This window comes from Leptinotarsa decemlineata, unplaced genomic scaffold (genome assembly GCF_025532065.1).
Source record: "Leptinotarsa decemlineata unplaced genomic scaffold, Ldec_3_MD MMD2_P_RNA_scaffold_7, whole genome shotgun sequence".
NCBI lineage: Eukaryota > Metazoa > Arthropoda > Insecta > Coleoptera > Chrysomelidae > Leptinotarsa > Leptinotarsa decemlineata.
Window position 1 is genome coordinate 7,331,202 of NW_027412534.1, and position 11,839 is coordinate 7,343,040.

At 32.9% G+C, this 11,839-nt stretch overlaps 1 long non-coding RNA gene across 1 annotated transcript; it reads left to right on the plus strand.

Annotated features, from left to right (window-relative positions):
* The first annotated feature begins 499 nt into the window (after positions 1–499).
* LOC141480361 (uncharacterized) lies at positions 500–2,272 on the plus strand. The gene is made up of 3 exons (XR_012464296.1): positions 500–869; positions 1,180–1,255; positions 1,932–2,272. It is a non-coding gene; the product is annotated as an uncharacterized lncRNA (long non-coding RNA).
* Positions 2,273–11,839: the final 9,567 nt, after the last annotated feature.

The following is an 11,839-nucleotide window of genomic DNA, read 5'->3' on the forward strand; positions in this document are numbered from 1 at the left end:
TTAATGATGGTCCTATACCTCGAAAATCTATGTGTTATATTTGTAATATAGAGGATGTCAATATTGGTATCAATAAAAATGATAATAATAATAATAATTATAATTTAATAATAAACAAATAATAATACAAATAAACACCAACACAAAACATCGCGAAAGCAGAGCTTGTATGCGATGAAACTACCAAAATTTTCGATTAAAAAATATACGTATTTTATGAAATAAACTACAAACAAAAAAGAAATACAGAAAAAATAATCTAGACAGTAAATAAAACTTTTGTATGTAGTAGTTAATAAAAATAATAATAAACAAAAAGAACTACAAACCATTGCAAACAACAGGATTTGCCAATACAAAAAAAAGAACAACATACTATGTTACTAGGACGTCAGGCTCTTAGTAACAAATTAATTTGATGTCGTTCGTACAAAACGAATTTTTTAATTAATTCTTTAAATTTTTTAAAATGTTCTGCCTATCGAATGGACTCCGAAAGTATATTATAGGCTCGACTAGCTGAATGCAAATGACTTCGATGACCAATTGTTTTGAGTGTCAGTTCTGTTTTGATCAATTTTTTACTTTATTTCTAGTGTTATGTACGTGGTCTATATAATCGTGACGTTTATGTTTATATTGAAAATACACTAACTGTATGTAGTACAACTGACTAATATCAAATATTTTAGCCTCTTGATAAAGAAGGTTTGTAGGATACAACATGTCTCTTTTAAATATTATTTTTAGGAATCTTTTTTGTAGAGTCTCAAGTTTGGACAAATGACAGTTTGCGGCTCCACCCCATCCCAATATTCCGTAATTTAGCCTAGATTCAACCAGAGAGTAATATACAATCTTTATCACAGGTGAGTCTAAGTATCGGTTCAGAAATTTTATTTTATATAGCATAGGCCTTAATGTTTTAATTACATTTTGTATATGTATATTTCATTTCATAGTATCGTCAATTGTTATACCTAAATATTTTATATATCTAACTCTATTTATTTCTATTATTTTATTGTTGACATGTAACTGTACAACATTAAAATCTGGTAAACCATTTTCATAACAACTAAATGGAACAAAGCACGATTTTGAGTAATTAACAGTTAATAAATTATAATCAAACCAGTCTATAATGTGAATAAAATCTTGATTAATTTTTTGTTGTAGGTCAGCCCATGACTCACTCTGATAAAAAACAGCCGTGTCATCTGCAAAACTAATAATGGAACCTTCAGTATTCAAGGTAAGTAAATGATTAATATAAATGGTGAACAGAGTAGGCCCTAGAACCGTACCTTGCGGCACACTATATGTTATTAAATTTTCTTCACTTAATTTATCATTTATATTGACTTTTTGCTTTCTTCCAGCTAAATAGCTTACCATCAAATTATAAACACTGCCCCTGAAACCTAAATCCTGTAAAGTTTCCAACATCCTATTATGAGACACTGTGTCAAATGCCTTTGCAACATCCAAGAAAATGCATAACGATTTTTTGTTTGTATCTAGTGATTTATAAATTTTGCTTGTCAGAAAAGAGATTGCATCTTGTGTTGACCTATCTTCCCTGAACCCAAATTGATGTTCTGATATTAAATTGTATTTATTTAAGTATTTTGTTATACGAATTTTCAAAATTTTTTCAAATATTTTTGCAAAGTTAGAAATCAGGGAGATAGGTCTATAATTGGAAAGTTCAGTTTTACTTCCTTTTTTATGTAAAGGGACTACAATTGATAATTTAAAACAAGAAGGGTATACACCTTTATAAATAATATTGTTTATTAAATAACACAGTGGTGTTGCAATCTCATTTGCAATTTCCTTCAAACATTCTGCGGTAATTTCGTCGTAACCCGGTGATTTTTTGTTTTTTAAAGATTTTATTGTGTTAATAACTTCTTCTTCTGTTGCAGGTTCCAAGAAAATTGAATGGGGTAGTGATTTGTAAGAATGTTTACAATTTGAAGTCCGCGGTATTTTATTAGCAAGTTCTGGTCCTACATTGGAAAAATAGTTATTGAATTCCGTAGCTATTTCAAAAGAATCAGTGATAGAGTTTCCTTGAACATTATGTATTTCTGTCATACTGTTATTTGTTTCTGTTTTGCCTGTGAGTTCATTTACAGTGTTCCACAGAATTTTTGAATTATGTTTAGATGCATCAATTTTATTTTGGTAGTAGTTACGTTTGGCTGTTCTGATCAGTGTTGTCAAATTGTTTTTATAATTAATAAATTCATGTTTTTTAAATAAATCATTTGTGTTTTTTTATGTTCTTTATAAAGTGTGTCTTTCTTGTTTATAGATTTTACCAGACCATTTGTAATCCACTGTTTTCGATGTTTGTTTTTGGCATTTATTTTAATTTTTTGAGTATTAGTATCTATATTTGTTTTCACTACTTTCATAAGAGTTTCAGCTAATTTATTTGTATCTTGAATATCATAGAATGTAGTCCAGTCATAATGCTTTAAAGAATGTTTTAAGTTATTATAATTTATAGTTTTCGTATACAAACTTTGAATTTGCTGTCCCGAATAGTCTTTCCCAATGCCACCCTGTTGCAAATGTAGAATTGTCGATGAATGATCAGTGAGTGCAGACTTATAAATACAGGGGGCACACAAATTATTGGATAATTCATAATTTTTACTTCTTACAAAAATATGATCTAAGCAAGTTCCTGAAGCATCTCTTGTTATTCCATTTATTGTTGAAACAAAATCAAATTCATAAAGTATGTTCAAATAGTCAGACACCAACTGATCATCCTCATCTAATATGTTAATGTTAATGTCACCCAAAATGAAATGATAATCAGTAAGAAATTTTGATGCCACTTAATACCGCCCAAGACTATCTAAAAACTCTCTAATATCAGTAGATGGTGGTCTATAAATTGACGTAAGAATAATTTTTTCATTATTTACAGTTACATTTGTTTCAATGACTTTAAGTTGGTTAATGTTTATGATATTGGTATGGTACTTTAAATTATCACGTATGTATATTATCACGCCATCATTTTTGTTTATATCACCTTCATTATATATTAAACTATACCCATTTACCTATACCTGTATTTTCAACCTTAAACGTTTCAGTTAAAACTATTACATCAAATTTATTTTCGAATTGTTCTAATATAATCTCTAGCTCATCCATATTCTTTGCAATGCTTCGTATATTGTGGTTAAACACCTTGAATGAATTTTTGCAATTTTTTTTTGTTAAAATATCCTCATATTCTACAATATTATATACAGTATAAGTATCTAAAGTTTTAATTCTAACATCCCTAATATACTGATCCATCCCCAATTCTCTCTATTTCTTTACTGTCCTTTAAGATTAATTAATTGTCTACCCTAATTAGGAAAAAAAATATATATAAATTATGCTAAAAATAATGAAATAATGAGAAATATATAAACAATTTTCAGGTCGCTGCTCTGGCTCAACATAACTTTCTTACATCTTCTTCACTCTGAATAAGGATTTTTTTGCCATTTATCCATGAGTAAATTCTTCCCTCTATAGTCCACGTATTCGTTTTTCCAAGTTTTTCTTTAGCAAACACCATTAAATCGTATTTGCTTCTTGTCAATTCTTCGGTTATGACTACATTTGAACCTTTTAATTTCTTTTTATTAAAGTAGACGGAATTCCGCTGCTTCAAACTATCAAATACAACAATAACAGGATCCTTATTTCTATTTTTTCTACTATTTATCCGATAGCAAGAGTTTATTTGTACATCAGGCACTCCGATCTTCATAGCAATTAAATTTTGAATATTGTCTTTCAATTCATTTACATTTTCGTTCTTAATACCATAGAACCTTAATTTGAAGTTATTGGTTTTCTGTTCCAATTCTTCAACTTTTAGGGACAACTCTTCGTATTCCCCTTGTATAGTCCTAATTTTATTTGAATGTTCATTTATTTGCAAGGATAAATCCTCAACTTTTTGTAATAATTTTTGTGACAGTTTATCAGCTAATGTTTCGGATATATCCTCAACGAATTTCTTGTTTTGAAGCATTTCTTGCAACACTTCTTTCGATATGTCTTTAACCAATCTTTTTATCTCTTCTCTTTGTCTTTCAGTAAAAACCATTTTCGATATTTTTATATGAAGATTTGTTTGATTCAATTCAATTGATGCAAGAAATTAATAAAAGAACAAAACTTACAGTTTCGGCAGAAAACTATGTAAAAGTATTTCTTTATAATAAACACTCCACTATCGGCTCTTTTTTTTAAACTATTTGTTTTTATCACTAAAAATTAAAAAATAGCCAGAGCTGCAAAAATAGCGTCTACACTCGACGAAAACTCATGGCAGATACTTATTACAATACAACAACTTCCAAAAAGTGTAAATTGTCTCAAATGTGCTGTTGCTGTGTACAACAATGAATTGAAATGTGTTTCAAAATATTCATCAGTCATGTCACGAAAGTTCGAGCTACAAGCTGTCGGGACAAGTGTCTTGAGTGCGGATTTTTTTCCACCAATTGAATTGGATAGGAACAGTCGTTATGGATTAGGACTTTTGGGATTCTATGGATGAAATACAATCAATAATATAACTGAAGCTAATAATTTGGTGAGTTTTAGAATCAGTAATGACAACTCATCGAAACCCCAAAAGTTTACAATTGAAATTCCTTGTGGTGCTTACGAAATAGAAGGGATCAATGCCGTCATACAGAAACATATCATGTTCAGATTGTTTCATGATAAAAAACCAAATGGTATCATTGCAGATGATATTTTCTATCTACACGCCAATAATAATACATTCAAATGTGAAATGCGATCCAAATATGAAATTGATCTGACACATCCAAATGCGCTAGCAGAAATGATGGGGTTCGCTCATGGCATATTTCCACCAAATCAGATACATGAATCCTCATTACCAATAAACATTACAACTGTGAGACTTATCCGCTTAGATTGCAATATAATATCTGGTTCATATATAAATGGTGAAGAATCCCACAATCTTTTCTCATTCGATATTGATGTTGAACCTGGATACAATATTACTAAAGAACCACACAGTATTATATATATATATGCCTGTCAGTCCAGAAGGTCGTCAATTGATTCACAACATTACAGTGCGTATTTTGGATGAAAAAAATAACCTTATCGATTTTGGAAGTGAAGAAGAGATTTTCATTATTTTGGAATTGGAGAAAATCGAATAACTATTGTTATGGGTTTCATTTACAATAGACAAAATCGTATTGAACAATCCCAAACCAAAACGAGCTGCACTATCAAAAAGAAAAGTGTGCATAAAAAGAAGCTCATTCCACAAGTGTATGCTAAACAGTTAGCACATAACGTTCTGTCTGTGAGTGATCTTAAATTTTTGAGATCGATTGGATTGAAAGTGAGAAAATAACAATGGTGCTCGAAACAAACAGTGAAAAGTTGAATATATTCGATGAACCAGTGCTCGATCATTCTCTCATAAGTTTACATTTGCATACATATAAGCCCTACGGATCACCGCTATTCAGGAATTCGGATGAAATTAGAATTGCAATCAATAATCAAGATGTTATGCTAGTTTTGCCGAGAGCTTCATTTACATAGAAGGTAAATTCACCCCGAAAGATGTAGCGAAAACATGCTATCTCTCGAATAATGCAATTGCATTTCTCTTTGATGAAATTCGTTACGAAATGGGTGGTGAACAAGTAGCTGTTGTTAGAAAACCTGGGATAACATCTACAATGAAAACCATGATATCATTTGGACAATCACATGCTAACATATTATTGACATCTGGCTGGGGACTTTCACAATTTCACAGTCATGTTTTTAGTGGAAAACTACCACTGAAATATTTGATGAGTTTTGCTGAAGATTACAACAAAAGTATCTTGAATGCCAAACAGGAATTGATTTTGATTATCGCTCGATCATTCAAAAACTCATATATAGGTGAGGTTGATGCTGATTTGGAAATGAATAAAATCGAATGGAAAATAAGACATATTGTACCAGATGATAAACACAAGCTCAAACTTTTGAGTAGAATAAACAAAAGCGGTCTGAATGCCAAAATCAAGTTGGCTTATCGCATGTGGGACTTCTATGAACTACCATCATTACGTGGGACTTCTTCAGACATATGGGCCATCAAAACAACTAACGCTCTGGAAACTCCTCGTTTTGTCATCATCGCATTCCAAAGTACTACCACATCTGAAGATAGAACACAGGATATTACAAAATTCACAACTGCTGATATCAATAGTATTCGAGTATACTTGAATTCTGAAGTTCATCCATATGAGCGTTGGAATTTGAATTTCGATAAAAAACTTGATGCTCCTGCTTATTATGCTTTTGAGAGTTTCCAACGAAGTTATTATGATAAAGATATGAGTGAACCTCTGATGGACATTGGACAATTTAGAGAGAATCCACTATTCGTCATCGATTGTTCCCATCAACCGAATGCAACAAAATCATCAACTATTGATATAAAGATTGAGTTTGAGACGAGGAAGACCAAGTTTCCAGACAATACTAAAGTATATGCATTAACTTTGCATGATACAGTTTCAACATACGATGCATTGGATGGTTCAGTTCACAGCAGATATTGACACTCTTTAAATTATTGATACTATTTCATTTTTCCACTCTATCATGTACTGTTTTATGATTTTTTTTTCATTTGTAACTGACTTATATCATGTATTATAATTTTTTTTCTAATTCATATATATTATATTTATTGTTTGGTAATAATTTTCTATTGTATATAATAGGATTCAAATAAATAAAACATGAAAATAATACAAAGTTTTTTATTTGACATTATTAATGATTTACAGGAACATACAGACTATCTAAAATAACCTCTTCCTCATAGTCATCATTTTCGCGACCATCTTCAATTTCCTCTCGATTTTCATCATTCAATTCAAAGTGATGAATAATCCATTCTGGCAAGTATGGTTGGAGGCTATACAGGAATCTTCTCAGGTTCAGTTCAATCATAACCTCACAAAGTTGCCACAGTTCCAATTCATTATCCAAAAATTTGTTACAAACTTCTGAACCACTCCGATAGTTCTCAGCATCACGAAGACATATTTCAATTTGTTTTTTATCATAGCGTACACTCATATCATAAACGCTTGCATGTTTGGCTCCATCACCCAACACCTTCAATTGAGACGACAAATGTTGAACCGATGATTCAAGATCTACAACATCGATCCAATCTTGACTTGCTTACTGCATCCACATCTTTGAATGGTGGAACTAAAATCGAATAAAAAACAATAAGCAACCTCCAACTTGTTTCCATGATATAATACTCACATTCCCAGTTTACTTGTAGTTACAAAGTGAGTGTATTCAACTAAGTTAGTGATGTTTATATTTCCATATAATTATCATCTAATATATGAATATTATTAAAACAAAAATAAATTCACTATAATTACTATTATTATTCAATCATATTGAATTTGACTAGAGTTCACGTTTTCATACCAGCAAAACTTTGTGGGCTATGACCTAAAGAAATTCACTATAAATAATTACAATTATTATTCAATCATATTGAAAATGACTAAAGATCGCGTTTTCATGGCAGCAAAACTTTGTGGGCTCTGTCCTAAATACGTCATCGTATATTTACCACCCGATGAATTGATACAAGTTATATCATCATCACTGAATTGCAAAGAAATACGTTTTGGTAGCCATGCTTTAAATAATTTATCATTGCTCACATCTTCCAAATAAAATTGATTTACCAAATCGTGTAAAATAAGTTGACATATTTTTAATTATGTACACTTCATCAATTGGCAATGAAGATAAGGCTTTGTGCTCTAGTATTTCAACCTCCTGTACAATCAAATTATTAATTTTATTCAAATCTACTTTTGAAACGGAAATGATGAAAATATGTATGAAAATATAAACAATTTCCAACAGACAAATACACTCACCGTCTTCCTTCTATTACGAACTGAATAACACTCTACCAATTGCTAACTGCTGCGGATATATATTCGTCTACTGATTCCATAGTGTGCCAGGCATTTCTTTTATATTAAACAGTGTGAGTCACCCCACCATGAAATCGTGAAAGGTTCACATTGCTAGTTGCTACCCACTAGAGATGCCTGACGTCACAGCCAAGCCTACCTCCCAACTGGATGCGATAACAGATGTCGATACGAACAGGCAGTGGTCGTTGCGCTCTCGAAGAGGGTAGACGTTAGGCGGACGCTCCTCGGCTGCCGTGATGTAACCATCGATAGCGGGGCTAGAGCGATGCGTTACGTCACAGCCTTCATCGCATCGGGAGAGGTGAGGACAGACCGATGAATACGCATTACTCAGCCGCACGTCGTGGAGTGAACATCTTGCTCTCTTACCGTTGAACGGATGCTGCTGTGACGTCACACCACTACTAACTTGGTGGGCTCACACCGATGGAACATTCATTACCTGAAGGATCTTCGAAGTATGCAGACGTATGTTTGTACATAGACAAGCACATGATAAAACCCTGTACCGTGCATTCTCACACACACACACACACACACACACCAATCAAATGTACCAGATTTTGAAAAAATATCAAGTCTATTTTTCGGACAAGAAAATATCATCGCTAACACCGCACCACAGTAAGCCTCCTCACCTGTATGGACTACTCAAAATCCACAAGAAGGACGTTCCGCTTAGAACGATCATCAGCTCGAGAGATTCGGCTACTCAAAACTTGTATAGATTTGTACTTCCCATAATACAATCATTACAAGGAAAAAAATTGTCTTTTGTGAAGAATTCAAGGTATTTTGTCGAACTACTAGGGTCAATTGAAGTCACATAGGAAGATCAACTAATTAGTTTCGACGTTCCGGTCGAAGAAGCACTCCAAATCTACTATCCGAAGACGGGAACCTGAAAGAGAGAACGAATCTACCTATAGAAATAATTATGGAATTACTAGGATGCTGTGTGCGAAACTGTTAGTTCCAACTGAAGGAGGAATTCTTCACACAAGATGAGGGACTGCCAAGGGGATCGTCACTTTCACCAGTCATAGCCAACATACAGGGTGTAACATGAGTACGTTAAAATATTCAAGTGGCGTATTCCTGAGACAATTTTAAGAAAAAAAAGTATATATGTACGTTTGTCCGAAAATGCTCGTTTCGGAGATACGGGGTGTTGAAATTGAATTTTTTTGTTCTTTTTGAAAATAACTCTTGCAAAAAATAAGTTATTTGCACTAAATTCGATACCCGAGGTTTTTTTTTGACGTGGAAAATCATAATTTCGTATTGATTTTCATGTAACATCTAGAGGGCGCTGCGTACGCTGTCATTATTCATTTCAAATTGCCCTAAATTTTTTTGACAGTAAATTTTTGGTACTTTTCATGAAAAAAACCTAATTTCCATACCTATTGCAAGTAAAAAAGGTACAGCGCTGGAGGTGATCGTTTTCAAGATATTTACAATTTTCTATATCGATGCATATTACTTTATAGTCAAATTTGATTTCAATAATTTTTGTCACCTACGCTTGCAAATTGAGTTAATTGAATCGAGTAGGCTATCAGAGTTTGTTTGTATAAATAGAAGTTCGCTGTCACATTTTTAACTATTATTTGACAAATTTACAGTTCGGAGTTTATAAAGTGATTTTTTGGTACCATGCCCAACTTTACAATCAACCAATCAATCAATCAAACATTTATTGAATCAGTTTTCATTCACAATCAAATTAGGCAAACATTATAATACCATACTGGCTGATACAACAGGTCAAACTATTATAAAAAATCGAATACAAAGCATAACTTGAATAAAAGTAAAATTACTAAGCTACAATCAAATTATGATTCAAGGAGAAACTCATCCACAGAGTAGTATGCTTTCTGCAATAAAAAAACCTTGAGCTGCCTTTGAAGATATTGATGTTTGAGGACTTAATGTCATCACTAAGCTTATGATGTAGTTTAATCCCACATGGGGTGATTCTTCGATACTGTCAATCTGCTATTAGGCTGATAAAGTTGAGGGTTAGGTTAGTTAGGTTACGAAAGCTGAAATGGCTGATATGGTTTTTGCATACGGCTTGGCTGACGAAAATTCAAGCGAGGCCAGACGCATCTATCAGGAAAGGTATCCCCAACACGTGACTCCTTGTGCAGCGACATTTGCGGATCTTTCCGGCGACTTTCCGAATATGGAAGCTTCGAAACAAATTCTGCAGTAGGACGGCCACGGACTACAAGAACTGTATAACTGGAGGAGGCGGTTCTGGAAGAAATTAGTGAACATCCAGAGACAAGTACAAGAAAAATTAGTCAAACTTCAAATGTGACTCACACGACAGTTTACAGAATTTTAAAGGAACAGCAATCATATCCAATCATATTCAGCGTGTCCAGGCACTTATGCTACATGATTTCCAACCACGTATCGAATTTGCTCGATGGCTTCAAAGAAAAGTCGAACAACATCCACAAATTTTATCAAGAATCCTCTTCACAGGTAAGGCTAATTTTTCAAGAAATCATCATGAACTTCCATAACAACCATATCTGGGCGGAAGATAACCCACAGGTGATAACACAAACTCATTTCCAAAACAGATTCTCTTTTAATGTATGGCAAGGCATAATTGGGGATTATTTAATTGGGTCTTATTTTCTTTCCTTACGTTTGAATGGAGATGCTTACCTACATTTTTTGGAACACGAGCTTTCCCAACTTAAGGAAAATGTTCCCATTGGTCTCCGAAATCACTCCTGGTTTATGCACGATGTAGCTCTTGCCCATTTTAGTGTGATAGCAAGAAATTTTTCAGACGTAGCATATCCCCAACGATGGATAGGAAGAGGAGGCACTGAGCATTGGCCCCCGAGGTCACCGGACCTCAATCCCGTCGATTTTTTCTTTTAGGGACACCTAAAATTACTAGCCCCATTGAAAACGAGGAAATGTTGAGGGATCGCATCATAGCTTGCTGCGAAACGATAAGAAACACTCCGGACATTTTTCAACGAGTGCAGAATTCTTTGATGAGGAGAGCAGAAGCTTGTTTTACTGTTGGGGGTCGTCACTTTGAACAGTTGTTGTAATAATTGTTTCGTTGAATTTTTATGTTTATTTTCCTAATAAATAACATAGTATACTTCTCCGAATTGTTTTTTTTTTACAAACTCCGAAATGTAGCACTTTCTAATTGAATAATTTAACCTGACAAACTTTTTTTAATTCTGATTGAATAAGCAGTTCGATAAAATTGCAAAAAACTTATGACAAAAACCTACCATGTTTTAAAAAATTTCAACAATATGTATTTTGAAAACGAATCATTCTTCGTTAAACGTTTTATAGGAAGAAGTTGTATATTTTGACAAGATCCACCACATACTTAGTTTTTGTAATGTTCTCAGCAACTTCACTTAGCGCCCTAGGAGCTAAGTAATATGCATCTATAGAGAAAATTGTAAATATCTCGAAAACGATCACCTCCAGCGTTGTTAAGGAGGTAGGTATACCTTTTTTATTTGGGAAAGGTGTGGGAATTAGGTTTTTTCATGAAAAGTACCAAAAGTTTACTGTCAAAAAAGTTAGGACAATTTGAAATAAATAATGACAGCGTACGCAGCGCCCTCTAGATGTTACATAAAAATTAATACGAAATCATGATTTCCCATGTCGAAAAACCCCGGGTACCGAATTTCGTGCAAATAAATTATTTTTTTCAATAGTTATTTTCAAAAAGCGAACAAAAAAATTCA